The sequence below is a fragment of the Microcaecilia unicolor genome, chromosome 13 (genome assembly GCF_901765095.1).
Source record: "Microcaecilia unicolor chromosome 13, aMicUni1.1, whole genome shotgun sequence".
Classification (NCBI taxonomy): Eukaryota; Metazoa; Chordata; class Amphibia; order Gymnophiona; family Siphonopidae; genus Microcaecilia; species Microcaecilia unicolor.
In genome coordinates this window covers 16,240,099-16,259,858 of record NC_044043.1, presented here as the reverse complement: position 1 = coordinate 16,259,858, position 19,760 = coordinate 16,240,099, and the positions used below count along the sequence as shown (strand labels likewise).

The 19,760-nt window shown below is 42.4% G+C and overlaps 1 protein-coding gene and 3 non-coding genes across 5 annotated transcripts in view; all 4 read right to left on the bottom strand.

Moving 5' to 3' along the window:
- Positions 1–6,320: 6,320 nt before the first annotated feature.
- On the bottom strand, positions 6,321–6,460 carry LOC115456923. Its single transcript, XR_003939948.1, has one exon. It is a non-coding gene; the product is annotated as a small nucleolar RNA SNORA8 (small nucleolar RNA).
- Positions 6,461–8,374: 1,914 nt separating this feature from the next.
- LOC115456929 lies at positions 8,375–8,509 on the bottom strand. The gene has a single exon (XR_003939954.1). It is a non-coding gene; the product is annotated as a small nucleolar RNA SNORA18 (small nucleolar RNA).
- A 549-nt stretch (positions 8,510–9,058) lies between these two features.
- LOC115456922 lies at positions 9,059–9,131 on the bottom strand. Its single transcript, XR_003939947.1, has one exon. It is a non-coding gene; the product is annotated as a small nucleolar RNA Z40 (small nucleolar RNA).
- A 5,768-nt stretch (positions 9,132–14,899) lies between these two features.
- The window catches only part of TAF1D (TATA-box binding protein associated factor, RNA polymerase I subunit D), an 89,675-nt gene continuing 84,814 nt past the window's right edge, over positions 14,900–19,760 (bottom strand). For both annotated transcript variants that reach the window (XR_003939920.1, XR_003939921.1), the window contains exon 8: positions 14,900–14,916. The gene's annotated coding sequence lies outside the window, so the exon portion shown is untranslated. The remainder of the gene's footprint in view (positions 14,917–19,760) is intronic.

Here is a 19,760-nt window from a genome sequence, read left to right as displayed (position 1 = left end):
GAGTAGGGAGAGACAAGAGTGGAGAAGTACTGGGGAGCGGTACAGTGAATGGACTTGTATGTCAGTAAGAGAAGTTTGAATTGAATGCGGAAACGGATAGGGAGCCAGTGAAGTGACTTGAGGAGAGGGCTAATGTGAGCATAGCGACTCTGGCGGAAAGTGAGTCGCGCAGCAGAGTTTTGGACTGATTGAAGAGGAGAGAGATGGCTAAGTGGGAGGCCAGTGAGAAGCAAGTTGCAATAATCTAGGTGAGAGGTGATAAGATTATTATATCATACTATTATTATTGAACATTACACTTTTTCCTACTCACACTTGTATGTTATGTATTATCATTTTATTTACCCTACCTACCTATTATTCTTGTACATTAATTGTAACAATATGCTGAACCTCTTACTCTGTTAATGGTGATGCCATTGCTATATAATATAAGCCACATTGAGCCTGCAAATAGGTGGGAAAATGTGGGATACAAATGCAGCAAATAAATAAATAAGGGTGTGGATAAAGGTTACTTAGGTAGTAAAAGTATTTAGTTAGCTTTAATACTGAGTCCTTGTTATTTTAACTGTTTCTGTTTAACACTTTTACTGTTCACTGTTCTATTTTTGTATGATAATAAACCTATTTTTTTATTAGCTCTGTTGTCCTGGACTGACTAAGAACCCTGACAGTTTGTGTTCTGGGTCTGTGAGCGTTTTCTAGGAACTATGGGGCACCTAGGATTGTGGACCAGTGTCCATAGAAACCACCGAGGAAATAACTCGAGGGTGGGAGACACGCCCAGAGGCAAGCAGGACTCAACAGGCGAGGAGGGTATGCCAGTGTTGGTGCACGTGCACAAATGCAGGCAGGCCTGGGCAGTGCTGGGCAGGATCCTCCAGGTGGCCACAGGGTTAACCCCAGGTGGGTTCTAGGGGAAGAGCTCAGGCATTACATGACAGCCACAATGTTTAGTGAGTCACATCCATTCAAGGACTAAGTTCACATGTCTAAAACACAGCAGAGATAGGGACTGATAACCATGCAAGATAACAGAAAATCTTTACAGTTTTTAAACTGAGTAAATAAATGAAGGTCTTCTAATTTCACAAACTATGCACCCCTTAAAAGCCAAAAGATCAATTCTGCTCAGATCTTGGCTGCAGCAGTCCTCCCCCACTTACAGTAGTAATGAAAATAAAAGCATATAAACTCCACAAGGCCCATCTAGGTACATACATCTACCTACTACCTGAATCATATTGTCTTAGTAGTTCTACCAAAGGTGCTGGTAATTTTACAAGACTTTGCAAGGGGTGGAGAAGGCAGAGAAGAGGAGGAATGATGAAAAAAAAATAAGAGGATAAAAAAAGCAGTATTAAGCACCCTCCCTCATGTCACCATGTTCCCACCCCAAGAGACAGGGCTTCTCCCCATCTAGATTGGTCCCCCTTCTGCCTGGGGCATTTAAAAGAAGCGAGCGGGGATAGGAATAGGACTCAAAAACTTCCCCCTTCCTTTCCTTTGCTACAGATTATATAAGATTGTTACACTTCACCACAAGCCTGTCCAGACACTTAGGATTAGTCTGTTTATGACATAGAAAAACGGGTTGCCTCCTGAATCTCTCTCATTACATGAATGGAACGTGCATAACAGGATTTCTAAGGCAATAGACTTGATCAAGGTCACACTAAAACTTGAAATGGAGACACCTCAAACTCGCGTTTCATTCTGCTCCTTACTGAAGTTTTCTAACAGGGCTGCCATATGACAAATCATTATTGCATGTATGGGCTTGTAGTTTTGATTGTCCTATTGGATTTCCCTATAAAAATCAAAACTACAAACCTATTCATGCAATGACATGGAGTCAGTAAATTATATTGTTCACCTCCCTCCCCCCCTCCCCCCCCGCCCAGGAGGCTATTGAGCGCAATACTGTGAGAAACAAAAATCTTCAACAGAAGCCTGTACCTGCCCAGCAACTTGGCTCACAGCTCTTCTTGGAGGAACTACTGACTCAGCACTACTCCCTGAGGATTTTACTAGGGATTAATCTCATCAAAGAGATGTCACTTGGGATAAGAGAGAAATCATCCCTACTAGACTTCTGCCCAAAGCCCTCAACTCTGGTTTGGAGGTGGGTGGGGGGTGAGTACAGTATGCCATACTATTTACCCCCTCTGGCCATTCTCCCAGCTTGCTGTAGCAGGCAAGGACAGATATGTGCACACATACTTCCACATCTGAATTGGGTCAGAAAAAAAAACTACAATTTGGCAACTCAAATCCAGCAGAAATGCACTCTTGCTACCAGACACACACAGATAGCAGCCTGTACAGCCAGGATGTCACATCCAAATTTTGCTTCAAGAGCACCTCCATCCTACGATCCTGCAGGTCTCAAGGCTGTACCACTGGTCCACTGGAACTGTATTCTTCTTGGTAACCGCCAAAATCATGGAATACACTACCTGAGACACTCCCCATTGTGGTCCGGAATAGGATACAGATGCACCATCGACTGAGTCACCCTGAAATGGGCATCTGGTAAACTCCACTGCACAGGAAAAGACCGGGAGGACTTCCTAATGTCCTTTAGCAACTGGTCCACCTTAGGCAGAGCATTCTTAAGGTACTGGTCAAGCAAACACTGAAGAAAGCTCGTTCATAAACGCTTGCAATTCATCCGTAAGAAAGGCCTGGACCGCCAAAGTATCCTTTCCTGGAGGCAACTCCTCCATCCTGGAGTCTTCCTCTACCAGCCCTTCAGCCTCAACCTGTCCCTCAGACCATACCTGAACTACCTCAGATACAGAAGAAACTGCCTCCTTCACCTCATCCTCCTTCCAGACCTGTTTTGGACATTTGGGAAGAGGAGAAAGACCTTCCACACAACTCCTCTGGAGCAGGAGAAACTAGAACACCAGGTTTGCACATGCAAAAGCATTGTACATTGCGAACACAAACTCAGGGAGAAAATCAATTTTGGAAGGCCCTGGAGAGCCCCTAGTCACTGCCTGACCCAAACTGGGAATCATCCAATTCAGGCACAGCAGCTGCCGAGAGACTGAACCGGGCCCAGGGCAGGGCCGCCACCCCCCAACCCCCCACACACAATTGTCGCTGCTGCTCTTTTTCACTCAGGGCATGCTCAATTTTAAAATCCAGCACATGTGCCTGACAGGAAAAGCAGCTGCTCAGAAGAGCAGCAATGTAGGTGCTCCTCCGTGTTCTCCCCAGCCTCCAAGGGGGGGCCTGGCCGCGGCACCGGAGTTTTCTCTCTGCTGTTCCTGTCTGAACACGATCACTCAGGTTCCATCAGGAGAGAAAGAGAGAAACCTGGCACCGGGCCCCCCCTTGGAGGACCAGGCCCAGGAAATTTTGCTCTCCTGCCCCCCACCCCCTTAGCGGCCCTGCTCAATGCCTGATGGTGGCGACAAAATGGAAGTGGATCCTGTTGAAATTGGGACTGCTATGGCGTTTGACTCAACAGTCCCGCCATTATCTCTCAAATCCCCAAGGGTCGCCTCCTGTTCAGCATGACTCCAGGAGGCTGCTGTTGCAGAATCGGAGCTCCTGCAACACGAACAATATTTACAGCTGCCTGCCCCATCAATCCCCTAAAACGAACAATACTATCAGTGCACTGATAGAATAGTTTAAAAACTTACTATGTGCAATGATGGGTATGAAGGCTGCTCTTCCAATTAAGAGCACCTAATGCTGAGCACATTTCACTTAATTGTATTAGAGTATATATTTTTGGTTTTTTGATATTTTCATCCCATTTGGTTTTCTTTTTTGATGTACAACATATAATTGGGTCAGGTTTAATAATTTAGCAACCATAAGTCTTAAGTTAAATAGACATATTGTCAAAAAGGTCCATAGTCTGCTATTGAGACAGACATGGGGAAGCCATTGCTTGCCTTGGGTTTGGTAGCATGGAATATTGCTATTTGGGTTTCTGCCAGGTACCTGGGACCTGGAATGGCCAATGTTTGTTGAAAACAGAATACTGGGCTAGATGGACCGTTGGTCTGACCCAGTATGGCTATTCTTACGTTTTATCTTTGCACTGTAATAAGATGGCAGGGGAGAGGAAGAGGGAAACATCTCAGAGCCCCAAGTATTCCTCATTCCCTTTCCTTGTCACTGAATAGTACTTTGTTCAACTGGCATCCAGTTGTGCACTGGTCCAGAAGCCAGCCTCCTATAATAGCAGCTCAACACCCAAGAAACCCCTCCTGGGGAAATAAGCGGGGGTGAGAGGAAAGCGACTTAGTACCACCAATTATTTCTGAGGCCATTTTCTTCTCTTCAAGGCTACACTTTTATGCAGAGAGGAACTTAGCTCAATTTAACCAGTGACAACTGGTTCAGGAACTCATTCTATTTACATAAATAAATAATAAACACGCGCAATAAGCAATTAAAATAAAAATCTTCAAATCTCACTGCCACTAAAAATCACATGGCTCATAAATCAAAATCAAAGTCTCTTCCTCAGGAAAAGCCTGACTATGCAGCCCAGAACCTACACTGTGAGCCATCACTATCCACTAGAGACAGAGAAACAGTATCTGCACCTGTATAGTGCACTTAAGGGGCGAGTCACATAGAACTACTTTGTTTGTCTGTCTTCATCTGCTGTTTGATGGACAACTCACACGTTCTGGACTGGTCTGGCAAGGATGCTAAGGAAAATACAAAGGGTTTTTTTTTTTTTTGGCACATGGCCCTCTTCCAAACACTACAAAAATCCCAACTAGTTTAGTTCCTACCAATCAAGAAGCAGAAAGCAGATAATATGAAAATTTTAGAATATTGTCTCAATATTTTGCCTAAGCCCATTGTAACGAAACGCCTAGCGACCTGCTTGGGGCTAACCCTGTGGCCACTTAGAGGGTCTATCCCCAGAACAGCTCAAGTCCACCTGCACCTGGGCATGTGCTCTACACTAGCACCCTCCTCCCACTGACTGGGTCCCAACAGTCTCTGGGTGAGTCTCCCACTCTCAAGTTATCCCTAGTGATTTCTAGATTACTGGGGTCACACTCCCGGTGGTCCTACAATTCCTAAAAAGAACTCACAGACCCAACTCACAAACCACCAGGATTTTTGTCAGTCCAAACAAGCAGAGTCAATAAACTTCAACTTATTTTTGTTAATTTACCTTTTCATTTAGTGTCTGTTTCATGTAGTTCATAAGTAGTTTAAAATGAATAAAAATATAAGGGGATCTTTTACTAAAGTGTGGTAAAATCTAGACTTTTTATTGTTAACTCAGATTTACTGTGGCATATTTTCAAGGCTTTACTTTTTTTTTTTTTGCAGGTCACGTGCTAATGTTCACAATAATGTATGGTACCTTTAAAAAAATTAATGCGGGAGCACTTTCCATCTCCTATTTAACTTGCGTTTGCTAATCCTAATGCTAGAACCTCCCACTTCCTCCTCTACCCCTCTACCTTTTAATATTCCCTAACTATACATCTCCATCACTCTATTAGCTCAGCCTGTTTTTCTATGCACTACACTGTAATTTTACTGCTATGTAAGCCGCATTGAACCTGCTATAAGTGGGAATGTGCGGGGTACAAATGTAACAAACTAAAATAAGGTTTATTGTCAGAAAAGAACAGTGAACCATATAAACAGGTGGAAAAGAACAGGCAGATAACTGAATATGGATCAAATATAAGACTATCTAAACATTTATATACTACCTAAATAGTACCTGGGGAGTTCAGGAACAAGATATAGCTGCTCACAGGTTATGAAGTGTAAGTGTTCACAGGGTCTCAGGTAAAGAGAACCTTCTCTTTTCACTCCTTTAATTGAAACTAACAAAAAAAAAATTACTTCACAGTAACAATTTTTGTAGGGAAGAAGAAACTGACAGTTCTGTAACAACTTTACTAACAACAGACATTCACCACCTTCTGGCCAAAGAAATGCACATCATAAACAGCTATAAAATTAACAAGCAGGAAATTTCCCTGTTTTGCCACACCCATCATTCAAGAAAATCCAACAAAGCAAAATAACTCCCCAACAATTGTCTCCTACAAAGATTTCCACACTTACATCTGTTCCTCTAAACTATGCCACACCATTAAGACTCTAAAATGCTGATACATTTTCAACAAATGATATAACTGTCTAATGGTTCTGCGATACAAATATTACCTTTAATATGAGAATACAGCATTGTGTCCTCTGTTCACACCAATTCCAGGAAATAGATTTTGACAGATTAGAAATGTGCCAGGACAACTGCATAAAGATTAAACCAAAAGCAATTAGATGTTATTACGTCAAGAAATGAATGTATCAGCAAAAATACCAAGTATGACAGACACAGGAAGTCTGAAAACCAACGATGCCAGATGCTGACTTATTCTAGCGCTGTTTTATGAACACTCCACCAGTAAATAGCTGTTAGGTGCAGATACCATCCAGCGCAATCATTACATGCAATTCAAGTATATAGCAAAGCCAAAAACAGACTCACCAGTCAGAGAAACAATCTGTAGTGAGCCTGGTATTGCACTTTTTCCACGTATCTGGAAATAATGACATGATCACATGAACTATGTTAAAATTTAAATTCCTATAGGTAAAGAGACACTTTAAATAAATCTGCATTTTGAAACTTGAGAGCGAAAGAGGTGCTATTGCTAGAAGACGTAGTTAGGGAGGATGGGATCCTGAAATCTGCCCAAGAACTTTTTCCTCTGGAAGAGAGGGGTCCTGCGGTGGTTCTGGACTATCTTCAGTTATCTCATTACTTGAGCGCCTTACTAGCAGGCAGCCTGTCAGTAGGGGGATGCACAGGGTCAGGTTTCGGTATCTTGGTTCTGTAAAGAATTGGGAAATCGTTCGTCAACGATCAGCGTGCAAATGGCGGCTGATTGGTGGTAGCGGGATGTGGGTAGGTCAATTGAGGCAAAGCTATTGTTGGCAACTCTCAAAGGGGGCCTGCGAGTGGTGCATAGCGCAGAATTACAAGTCTGCCAGTTTCGCACACTACACAGAACATACTTCTCCCCTCAGCAGGCTAGCCATGCGGGGGTAGTGGACACGGGACAATGTCAGAAATGTGGAACGATAGGGGCTTCTTTCTATCATGGATTGTGGCAGTGTACATATATAAGAGCATTTTGGTCAGCTATAGCGGGATTATTTTGTTTGGTACTTGGGCGTAGGGTGTCCTTCACGTTTGAAAAAGCGATTTTCTGCACACTAGGCTGGTGGGGGCCTGGAAAGTTGGGTGAAAAGTTATTTTTAGGCAAAGCTTGTATTCTGGGAAAGAAATGTATTCTCAACCACTGGATTCAGGATCATCCCCCCTCTGTTTTGTATTGGAGGAATAAATTACATCAACTTATGATATAGGAGTCGGAGGGTTCTCACTTGTCTCCGAAAAGGCAGCAGAGGTTTCTGGCAATCTGGGGGGTTTATTTGAATAACGTTTCACCTGCAGCTCGGAGTCAGATTTTCAACAGATTCTCGCTGGGCCATTGAGGGCGGTTGGGGAGGGGGACCAGGCATCACAGGGATGGGTTAGAGGGATGGGGATAAGGGGATAGAGAATACAATCTTTGAGGGTAGGTCGGACTAGAAGGGAAAGGTCAGTAAGGGACACGAAGACACAGAGGTATAATGGACTTTCTGGAGGTGGCAATTATTATGTTGTGATGGTTAGTATCTGTTTTCAAAGTCTATGTAAGAGTACATGTTTGCTTTTGAGAAGCATACAGAATATAACACCCAGGGACAGAAGCTTTACGTAGTAGGAGATTAAGGAAGGACTAAAGCTCCTTAAATAAGCTCATTGTTGCGGGAAATTGTCGAGGGTATGTGTTTAATGTTAAACACACAATAGAGATGCGGGATGGGGATAAAATGTTAAAAAGAATAATGTAGGAATGTGTTAACTTGTCCTCACTGCATACTTCTTGTTATCTGAATCTGTGTACAATTCTATTGTGGACATGTTTCTTTTGTATTGACATCAATAAAAACCGAATATAAAAAATCTGTATTTTGGATGCAACATTTGTCACAATCAAGCCTGCCAGATCTACTCAGAAATCAACTGACTTCATGTTCACATACTCAGACAGCAGTTGAACTGTAGCAATCCTCACAGAACTGGAAGGCAAGTCTTAGGATATGAAATTACCAAGACTGTGTGTGTGACGGGACTTACCTACTATTCCTGCCCCAACTGAAGAGTCTTCACCCCATGTCAGCATTAATGCCACCACCTGAACAGACAGAAAAAATAAATCATCGTAAGACAAGACACCTACTTCATGTTTCTAGATATTCATTTCCTAATTAAAAATTCTATTTTATACGGCACTTCATTCTAGAATGTGTTGCAGTTTTATCTCACTGATCCAAGATATATGGTTCAATGATTAAAGCGTAACCACAAAGTTGCTTTCTGAGGCATTTCCAACGACATGAGCTTATGGTAAAAAGTTCCATCGGGATAGACCTCAATATCCAACAGCTAAGCCAGAAATAAGTTAATTATAAAATTGTCTATCTGAACAGTTTCTGCACATGTCTATGTCTTAACATTAACGCACACAAGAGAGATTCATAAGCCAAATATTGTAAACATTTTGCCAATTCCTAAGGCAGAGCTGTCTTCACACAGCTATATTTCTTCCTTTAGCTATGAAAGCAAATGTCTATGTTCTGTCATTCAATTTTAATTATGGCAGTGTTACGGATAGAATACTTGCAACTGCAACATTAGAAGTTTGAACACTTTCAACAGATAAATAAGCAAATCTTTAGTTACATCAGAAGTCACACACCTGAAAGAACAGTCTTCTAATTCCCTTGCAAAATGCTTGTGTTACGAACTCATGTTCCAGTAGAAAACAGGACTCTAAAAAACAACAGCATGGTACAAGAACTGTATATATGTATGTTTACATATTGCTGGCATGTATCACAAAATAGATTCTAAACGACTTCAATAAATTGAGCATATAACACATGCAATTCCATCTGTGGCACCCACTCACCCCAAGTCTGAGCTGTAGGTTCAGAAAGACAGGTTTCATTCACTCTTCTCAGAGCAGTTGAACATTTTGCCATTCATCACAACCAAATATTTTATATTCTATTCACATTCTTTTGTGCACACAAAACTTATGGGATGTAGAAAAGCAGTTCTTAATCTGAGTGGCAAACAGACAGCTGTCGAAGGTATCAACATACTATAAGTACATAAGTGTTGCCATACTGGGACAGACTGAAGGTCCATCAAGTACAGCATCCCACCCCCAACAGTGGCCAATCCAGGTCACAACTAACCGGCAAGATCCCAAAACAATACATTTTATGATGCTTATTCTAGAAACAAGCAATGGATTTTCCCCAAGTCCATTTTAATAATGGTCTATGGACTTTTCCTTTAGGAAGCCATCCAAACCTTTTTTTAAACCCCACTAAGCTAACCGCTTTTACTACATTCTCTGGCATAGAATTCCTTTAGGAAGCCATCCAAACCTTTTTTTAAACCCCACTAAGCTAACCGCTTTTACTACATTCTCTGGCATAGAATTCCAGAGTTTACTTACACATCGAGTAAAGAAACATTTTCTCCGATTCATTTTAAATTTATTACTTTGTAGCTTCATTGGGTGCCCCCTAGTCCTAGTATTTTTGGAAAGAGTAAACAAGCAATTCACATCTACCCGTTCCACTCCACTCATTATTTTATAGACCTCTATCATATCTCCCCTCAGCCACCTTTTCTCCAAGCAGAGGAGCCCAGCCGCTTTAGCCTTTCTTCACAGGGAAGTCGTCCCATCCAATTTATCATTTCGTCACCCTTCTCTGTACCTTTTCTAATTCCACCATATCTTTTTTGAGATGTTGTGACCAGAATTAAACACAATATTCGAGGTGCGGTCATACCATGGAACGATACAAAGACATTATAATGTCCTCATTTTTGTTTTCCATTCCTTTCCTAATAATACCTAACATTCTATTTGCTTTCTTAGCTGCCGTCACACACTGAACAGAGGGATTCAATGTATCATCAACGATCACGCCTAGATCGTTTTCCCGGTCGTTGACTCCTAATGTCGAACCTTGCATTATGTAGCTATAATTCGGGTTCCTCTTTCCCACATGCATCACTTTGCACTTGCTCACATTAAACGTCACCTGCCATTTAGACACTCAGTCTCCCAGTCTCGTAAGGTCCTCTTAATTTTTCACAATCCTCTTGCGATTTAACAACTTTGAATAACTTTGTGTCGCCAGCAAATTTAATTACCTAACTAGTTACTTCCATCTCTAAATCATTTATAAATGTGTTTAAAAGCAGCGGTGCCAGCACAGACCCCTGGGGTACCCCACTATCTACCCTTCTCCATTGAGAATACTTACCATTTAACCCTACTCTCTGTTTTCTATCTTTTAACCAGTTTTTAATCCACAATAGGACACTACCTCCTATCCCATGACTTTCCAATTTCCTCTGGAGTCTTTTCATGATGTACACTGTCAAACGTCTTTTGAAAAATACACAATATCGACCGGCTCACCTTTATCCAAATGTTTGTTCACCCCTTCAAAGAAATGTAGTAGATTGGTGAGGCAAGATTTCCCTTCACTAAATCCATGTTGGCTTTGTCTCATTAATCCATGCTTTTGAATATGCTCTGTAATTTTGTTCTTTATACTAGTTTCTACCATTTTGCCCAGCACCAGCGTCAGGTTCACTGGTCTATTATTTCCTGGATCACCCCAGAACCTTTTTTTAAAAATCAGAGTTACATTGGCCACCCTCCGATCTTCCAGAACCACGCTTGATTTTAAAGATAGATTGCATATTACTAACAATAGTTCCACAAGTTCTAGCGGCGACATCCACCTGATAATGCTTGAAAAAAGTGTGAAAGGACTAAGTAGCCGACCTACAAATCTCTTTAAAAAATGTGAGACTGTGCTCTAGTATAGTGAGCCCTCATGGACAATGGAGTTGGTTTATCCAAGAGGATGCACACAGAAGAAATGCACTCCTTAACCCATTGCGCTACAGTAGCCTTAGAAGCTTCACTTCCTCTGTTCAGACCAGAAGAGAGGATAAAAGATGAACTGAGCGATGGAATTCATTAGTCATCTCAAAGTAATGAACTGGACACAAATCAAGGGAACTTTTAACATGCTATTTTCTCAGCCACAATCCTCATTTCTGACAGAAACTAAAAGAGGCTGATTAAGGTGGAATGCAGAAATGACCTTGGGTAAGAATGAAGGAACTGTTCGCATAGAAACGAAGAAATAGATCCTGGCATGACAGACCTTGGATTTCCGAAATTCATCTGACTGGTGTCACCTGACTGATGTTACAGCCATCAGAAACACTGATAGATTTCCTCAGTGGCTCAAAGGGCAAGGTAAGAAGACCTTTAAGAGCCAGATAAGAATAGCCATACTGGGTCAGACCAATGGTCCATCTAACCAAGTATCCTGCTTCCAGCAGTGGCCAATCCACGTCACAAGTACCTGGCAGAAACCTAGTTAACAGCAACATTCCATGCTACCAGTCCCCGGGGCAAGCAACGGCTTTCCCCATGTCCATCTCAACAACAGACTATGGACTTTTCCTCCAGGAACTTGTCCAAATCTTTTTAAAACCTAGATACATCCTCCAGCAGCAAGTTCCAGAGCTTAACTATTCTATTTCCTATTTGTTTTAAAAGTATTTCCATGTAATTTCATTGAGTGTCCCCTGGTTCTACTTTTTGAAAGAGTGGAAAAAAAAAATCGATTCACTTTCACCCGTTCTACACCACTCAGGATTCTATAGACCTCAATCATATCTCCCCTCAGCCGTCTCTTTTCCACATTGAAGAGACACAGGAAAAGCCTGTGGCTGGAAGGGGGATGAGGAGAGGAACCTGGCACCACAAGATGTATCTCAGAAGGCACCAACAGCAGCCTTTTGTTCCCCAAGCTCAACTGAACTAAAAAAATGAACAGGAGCCAAAGTCTCAGAAGAAACCAGAAGCTTATGAGTTTGTCCACTGACTACTGGAGATAGATTATGTTGACTGACCAGAATGCAATCCGTCCTATATAATACAATTCAGTTTTGTGTTCTCTATCTGCAGCTGCAGGTAGATGGGCATAACCCATAAGTTTCTGGATTCATCTGCTCTGACAAGGAATAAAATACTGGGATCTTGCCAGTTGTGACCTAGACGAGACTGGGTTTGATGGACCTTTGGTCTGTCCCAGTATGGCAACACTTATGAGACACATTCAGCTTACTCTGCACAGAGGAGCAAGAGCACAAAACAGCAAAATTTCCTGCCAAAACCACTTCCCTGAGCTCTTCAGAGGAACATCAGCTCAAGGCCCGCTGCACATCAGCTGTACCTTTGCACTACTGTACTTCTTATTGGTCTCCCTGCTTATCAAATTCACAGATGTCAACTGGTGTAGAATATCATGATGCAACTCTTGCATGGTCATTCCAAATTTGACCGTGTTACCCCTCTCCTGGTCTCTGAACTTTTACTCCAGGTAGCATACAGGATTCCTTTTAAGCTCAGTCCTCAGGCCTCCCTTCTTTTCTTGCCAATTTTCTGATTTGCTAATCAACCACAAGAACCCTCCCTTCTTCACAGCAACATCTTTTAACAATCCCTTCTCTGTGACAGGTTTTTCTTGATACTTACAGAAGTTTTTGTTTTAGAATAATAGCTCCAACCTTTAGAATTCACTCTCTCTTTATCTGAAGATGGAGTTTTCTCTCTCAAAAATTTAAAGTTTATTAAAGGCCTACTATTCTATTGCATTTGAAATGGTTTCTCCTCCACTTATTTATTCCAATCTTCTTTCATGAGCCGATTTTAAAAAAGAATCCAGAGGAGATCTGGGAAATTATAGACCGCTGAGCCGACGTTGGTGCCGTGTAAAATGGTAGAGAGTATTATAAAGAACAAAATACAGAGACTATTCAAAAGCACGGATTAATGAGACAAAGCCAACATGGATTTAGTGAAGGGAAATCTTGCCTCACCAATCTACATTTTTTTGAAGGGGTGAACAAACATTTGGATAAAGGTGAACCGGTCGATATTGTGTATCTGGATTTTCAAAAGGCATTTTACGAAGTACCTCATGGGATAGGAGGTAGTGTTCTATTGAGGATTAAAAAGTGGTTAAAGGATAGAAAAGAGACAGTAGGGTTAAATGGTCAGTATTCTCAATGGAGAAGGGTAGATAGTGGGGTTCCCCAGGGGTCTGTGCTGTCACCGCTGATTTTTAACATATTTATAAATGATCTAGAGATGGGAGTAACTAGTTAGGTAATTAAATTTGCTGATAACAAAAAGTTATTAAAATTTGTTAAATCGCAAGAGGATTGTGAAAAATTACAAGAGACTGGGCATCTAAATGGCAAGATTACGTTTAATGTAAGCAAATGCAAAGTGATGCGTGTGGGAAAGAGGACCCGAATTATAGCTACATAATGCAAGGTTCCACATTAGGAGTCACCAACCAGGAAAGGGATCTAGGCGTCAACATTGATCATACTTTGAAACCCTCTGCTCGGTGTGCTGCGGCGGCTAAGAAAGCAAACAGAATGTTAGGTATTATTAGGAAAGGAATGAAAAATAAATTAGGACATTATAGTGGAATTAGAAAATGTACAGCGAAAGGTGACAAAAATGATAAAGGGAATGGGACAACTTCCCTATGAGAAAAGGCTAAAGCAGCTCTTCGCCTTGGAGAAAAAGCGGCTGAGGGGAGATATGATAGAGGTCTATAAAATAATGAGTGGAGTGGAACGGGTATACGTAAATTGCTTGTTTACTCTTTCCAAAAATACTAGGACTAAGGAGCACGCAATGAAGATAGAAAGTTGTAAATTTAAAACGAATTGGAGAAAATATTTCTTCACTCAGTATGTAATTAAACTCTGGAATTGGTTGCCAGAGAATGTAGTAAAAGCAGTTAGGTTAGAGGGGTTTAAAAAAGAAAAAAAGAGGTTTGGATGGCTTCTTAAATTGACTTGGGATCTTGCCAGGTACTTGTGACCTGGATTGGCCACTTTTGGAAACAGGATGCTGGGCTTGATGGACCTTCGGTCTGTCCCATTATGGCAATACTTATGTAAGCCATGACTTCCTTTTATAAACCTCTTCTTTTTGTCATTTCCCTCCCCCTAATATCCCTACTTACATTGTAAACTCCCCTTTCCCATTATTCCTTCATGTTCCTGTTGTTCTTGTTTCAAAATTGATTATGTTGTCACAAGTCCGCCCTTCCCTCTTATTTTTACTTTGTAAACCGCTTAGATTATCTATTCTTATATTTGCGATATATCAAATAAACTGAACTTGAACCTAAGCGTACATAAAGCAAAGGCCTCTACAGGAGAGGCAAGATGCCTTGTGCCACTAGTACCACAGTGCTCCATTTTAGCAAATACTGCCATGCTTCCATGCGTTTCCCACTGCTCAGCAAGTCCTCCCCACAGCCCACACTCTCTGGAAATCTGCATTGTTTTTCTTTTCTTTAAGACTTCTCCTGGAGGGCACTCAAGGAACCCTTCTGGAACATGGGGTGAGGGGGATGAGGCAAAGCACAAATCTGGATTGGGGTGGGGAGGAGAGAAAGGCCTAGGACACAGAGACCAAGACTAATCAAGCCCCTAAAACATGCAGGTTTTTTTTGTTTTTATTTTTATTGTCCCCCCCCCCCTTTCTTAAACCATGGGACCAAAAATAGCATACCGAAAGCAAGGCCTAACCTGAGCAGGCTTGCACAGGTACTCACCTACCACCATCTGCTGGGAGACTGAGAAATACTGGGTGGCTCAGGGTTGCACAGGACCTTACAGGATATCACCCCCCCGGGAATGGTCTGGAGAGATAAGAAATACACATTTTCACAAAGAGAAGATGAAGCAAAATCTTTTAGGAAATTTGCTTAGTGTTATCAAAAATATACTAGTAAAATCAGCATAACAATAAAAAAATGCAATAAAAAAGCAACATGTCTCTACATTTCATTGGGGGAAGGGGAAATGGGACTTGATATACCACCTTTCTGTGGGACGGATGTGTCCAACCATCAGCAGGTGGAGACAGAGAACTGAAAAACTGAGCTGAGACATCTTAGCTCCTCAGTATTTACATACACAAGCAGTTAAGAAGGAACTCAGAATAAACACAACCACCTTAAACAACTTGTTAACCTAACACTAACCAAACGAGCAAACATGTGTTGACCTCTCATCTCTGGACAACTTGTACAGAACAAGAGATATGGGAAAGAAAGCCAGCAGATCAATATCACAACAAAAAGATTTTATTGAAGATACCGTGTATGAACAAATCGCCCGACAGAACAAGAGATATGCAGGAAGCACCATGCAAGGTGACAGTCATTTGACCCATTACTTCGCACTGATTAAACATCTCAGAAACCTTGGGTGGGCATCTAGAACAGTGGGAAGGACTAATGGAAAGAAAATTATCAGGTAATACGTACTTCCTCCTTCCATTGTGTAGCTTCCTACTATTCCAGAACCTGTGGTATGTGTAAAAGCAATCCCTAGAGTGGGTGGGATCCTAGCACCACGGCCCTGAGGACCAAAGTCCCAAAACTGGCTTCCGAGTGTGCTGCAACATCCACTCAGTAGGGTTTGGCAAAGCTATGCAGTGTTAACCATGTTACCGCCTTGCAAATATCCAAAGGACAGAAAGGCAATCGATCAGCAAGCACCAAGAGGGAAATGATAAAATCAGATCAGTAATAGATATATACTGGCAAACAAGTATGTAGGACGTCAGCAAACTGTTGACTCAGCAAACTGTGTCCACGTTGAAAAAACCAGCACAAATACTATTGCAGAAGTGAAGTCCTTGTAACTGGTAGTGTGGCGTATACTCTCACTATCGCTGGATATAACATACTTGTTTGCCAGTAAAATCGACAGGATAACCCGAGGCAGCCCGTTTTGGGCGATGCATGAATATTTGCATGAATAAAAGTCCGTATATATCTATTACTGGTCTGCTTTTATCATTTCCAAATATCCAAAGGAGACAGTAAGGTACTCTCCTCCCAGAATGTCGCTGTATGCTTTATAGAATGAGCCTGCAAGGCTTGAGGAGCTTGCTTTCCTGCAAGCAAATAAGCTGATGTGATAGTCTCCTTCAGGCTTCTAGAACTGTGGGCTTGAAAGTCATGAAGCCAAACTTCTGTTTACCAAAAAGCATCTAAACTCATTTATGACTTCCAGATATCTAATGATGGCTCTACACATATCGAGAAGCTTCAAGGAAGAATACTGAGCCTCTTCGTCCTCTGCGAAAGGGCGGAAGCTCTACAGATTGAGATGAAATGCTGATACCACTTTTACAAGGAGACACCCCCCCCTCTCCCCAAAGGAAAAGCGAAGAAAAGGGATTCAGACAAGAGAGTGCCTGAAGCTCCAAAACCCTACGTGCTGACACAACAGGCACCAAGAACGCTGTCTTTAGATCTTTAGAGTAATATCTTTCAAGATAGCCATCCGGAGTGGCTCAAAAGGAGGCTTCTGAAGAGCCCGCAGACTAAATTAAGGTTTCAATCTGGACACAATGTATAAAAGGGAGGCCACAACAGCCTGCTTCCCGCAAGAATCAAATGATATCTGGGTGAGCCGCAGGACATATCTTCTGTAGTCGGCCCCTGACACAGGCCAAAAGCCTCAATCTGAACTTTTAGAGAACCCAATGCCAATCCTTTCTGAAGACCTGCCTGGAGAAAATGCTAGGATGTGCGCAATCTGAGTAGAAAAGGGAGAAAGTCCGTGCTCAGATCACCAGCCCTCAATGTCCTCCACACCCTTGCATATGCCCTGTATGTCGAGCGTTTCCGCAAGGTAACAATGACCAAATAATAACAACCTTTCCATCTCAACCAAGCCCTTTCAATGGCCAAGCTGTAAGACCAAAGGGCATGGATCCTCCATGAGCATTGGACCTTGCTTCAGTAGGCCGTGTACCTGAGGAAGACGCAGTGGACCCCTATCCAGCAGTCAGAATCAGGTCTGCGTACCACAGCATCCGTGGCTACGAGAATTATTCAAACCTGGTGCGATGCAATCCTTTTCAACACGTGGCCTACTATGGGCCAAGGAGGGAGGACATACAGTAAATGCATTTCTGGCCAGGGCTGCAGTAGGACAATAATCCCCATTGAGCCCGATTCTTTCCAACGGCCAAAGAACTTGGGCAATTTGGCATTCCTTTTCATCGCCATCAAATCCAGAAGCGGAGAACCTCACTGGAGCATTATCAGCTGAAACCCTTGGCTGGATAGTTCCCATTCCCCTGGGTCCAAGGAGTGGCTGCTGAGAAAATCTGCCTTCATATTCAAGGACTCCATAATGTGAGCTGCAGACAAGATTTTTCTCTACACAACTCACGAGGGAGGCTGCCTCCACAGCCATCGGACGACTGCAGGTCTCATCTTGCTTGTTGATAAAAGCCACCGTCCATTATATTGTCTGAGAAAACTCAGCCTGGGACCCCCGCCAGAAAGACACTGAAGTCATATAAGGCATTCCACACTGCCCTAAGCTCCAAGCAATTTATTGACCAGCGAGGCGTCCAGGTGCCCCCTGTCAGATGGTCAAATTCTTGGGCGACAACCACCACTGTATACTTTGTCTGGCAACCAGAATCCAAGGAAGATGAAGGTCTTACTTCTGCTACACTAGAGACAAGTGGCTGAGAAGAGATTCCTGTAATAGCAACATATGAGCCTTGTCCATGGTACCACTTCCAACACAGCCATCATTGACCCCAGAACCTGGACATGGTCCCAGACCCAGAGGCCTGCCTTGACTGAGATGACGACAAATCTGTTGAATCAGCTTCGACCTCCTGCTCTCTGTGAGGAAGATCCTCTCCCATGCTGTGAACAGAATGCCCAGATACTCCAGCATCTACGATGGAGTTAGTCTGCCCTTCTTGAAATTTATCAACCAAACTGAATGCAGAAGACAGACAACTTTGTCCGTCACCACCATATTCAAGTTACAGGTGAACTCTGAAAGAAGGCCGCCACCGCCACCACCATAACCTTGGAAAATGTTCTCGGAGCTGTGGCGAGACTGAAGGCCGAAGCAGCAGCCATATAGGTATATGCAAGCATGCCTCCATGAGATTGAGAGCCAGGAGGTTCTCCCACTTGAGCCAAGGCTATGACTGCTCTTAGTGTTTCCATGTAGTAGCGGGATACTCTGAGGCAGAGTTTTAGACCTTTGAGATAAGAATAGCCACACTGGGTCAGACTAATGGTCCATCAAGCCCAATATCCTACTTCCAACAGTGGTCAATCCAGGTCACAAGTACCTGGCAGAAACCCCAATAGCAACATTTCATGCTACCAATCCCAGGCCAAGCAGTAGCTTTCACATGTCTGTCTCAATAGCAGACTATGGACCTTTCCTCCAGAAACTTGTCCAAACCATTTTTAAACCCAGATACAACAAAGTTCCAGAGTTTAACTATTCGTTGAGAGAAAAAATATTTCCTCCTCCTTGTTATAAATGTTTTTCCATTTCACTGAATGTTCCCTGGTCTTTTGTACTTTTTGAAAGAGTGAAAAATTGATTCATTTTTACCCATTCTACACCACTCAGAATTATAAACCTCAGTCATATCCCTCCTCAGCCGTCTCTTTTCCAAGCTGAAGAGCCCTAACCTCTTTAGCCTTTCCTCACACGGAAGGAGTTCCATTCCTTTTAACATTTTGGTCGCTCCTTTGAGCCTTTACTAAATTCACTTTATCTTTTTTGATATGGCGACCAGAATTGAACGCAGTACTCAAGGTGAGGTCTCACCATGGAGCGATACAAAGGCATTATAATATTCTTGGAATAATTTTGCATCCCTTTCCTAATAATTCCTAGCATCCTCTTTGCCTTTTTGGCCACCACCACACACTAGGCAGAACATTTCAGCATATTGTCTATGATGACTGCTAGATCTTTTTCCTTGAGTGCTGACCCGTAAGGTGGACCCTAGAATCAGGTAACTATGATTTCATTGTTCTTCTCAATATGCAGCATTTTGCATTTATCCACATTAAATTTCATCTGCCATTTGGATATCCTGTCTACCAATTTCCTAATGTCTTCCTACAATTTTTCACAGTCCGCATGTGTTTTAACAACCTTGAATTATTTTGCGTCATCTGCAAATTTAATCATTCCAATTTCCAGATTATTTATAAATGTTAAATAGCACCGGTCCCAATACAGATCCCTGCGGTACTCCACTATTCACCCTCCTCCACAGAGAGTTGACCTTTTAATCCTACCCTCTATTTTCTGTCCAATCACCAATTCCTAACCCACAACAGAATATTGCCTTCTATCCCATGACTTTTTTAATTTTCTCAGAAATCTTGAGGAACTTTGTCAAAAGCTTTCTGAAAATCCAGATACACTACATCAACCGGTTCACCTTTATCCACAGGTTTATTCACGCCTTCCAAGAAACGAAGCAAGACTTAGCATGGTTTCAGCCAAGGGTTTCAGCAGACTATCCCATTAAACCCTTCTTCCTTTGGGAAAATGAAGTAATCTGCCTTACACCTGTTCGAACTGGGGAACTGGAACAATGGCCAGGAGCACTAGCAAGAAATCTATGGTGGCCTGAACCTCTACCGCCTTGGTTTCCTTTCAACAAGGAGACTGCAAGAAGAGA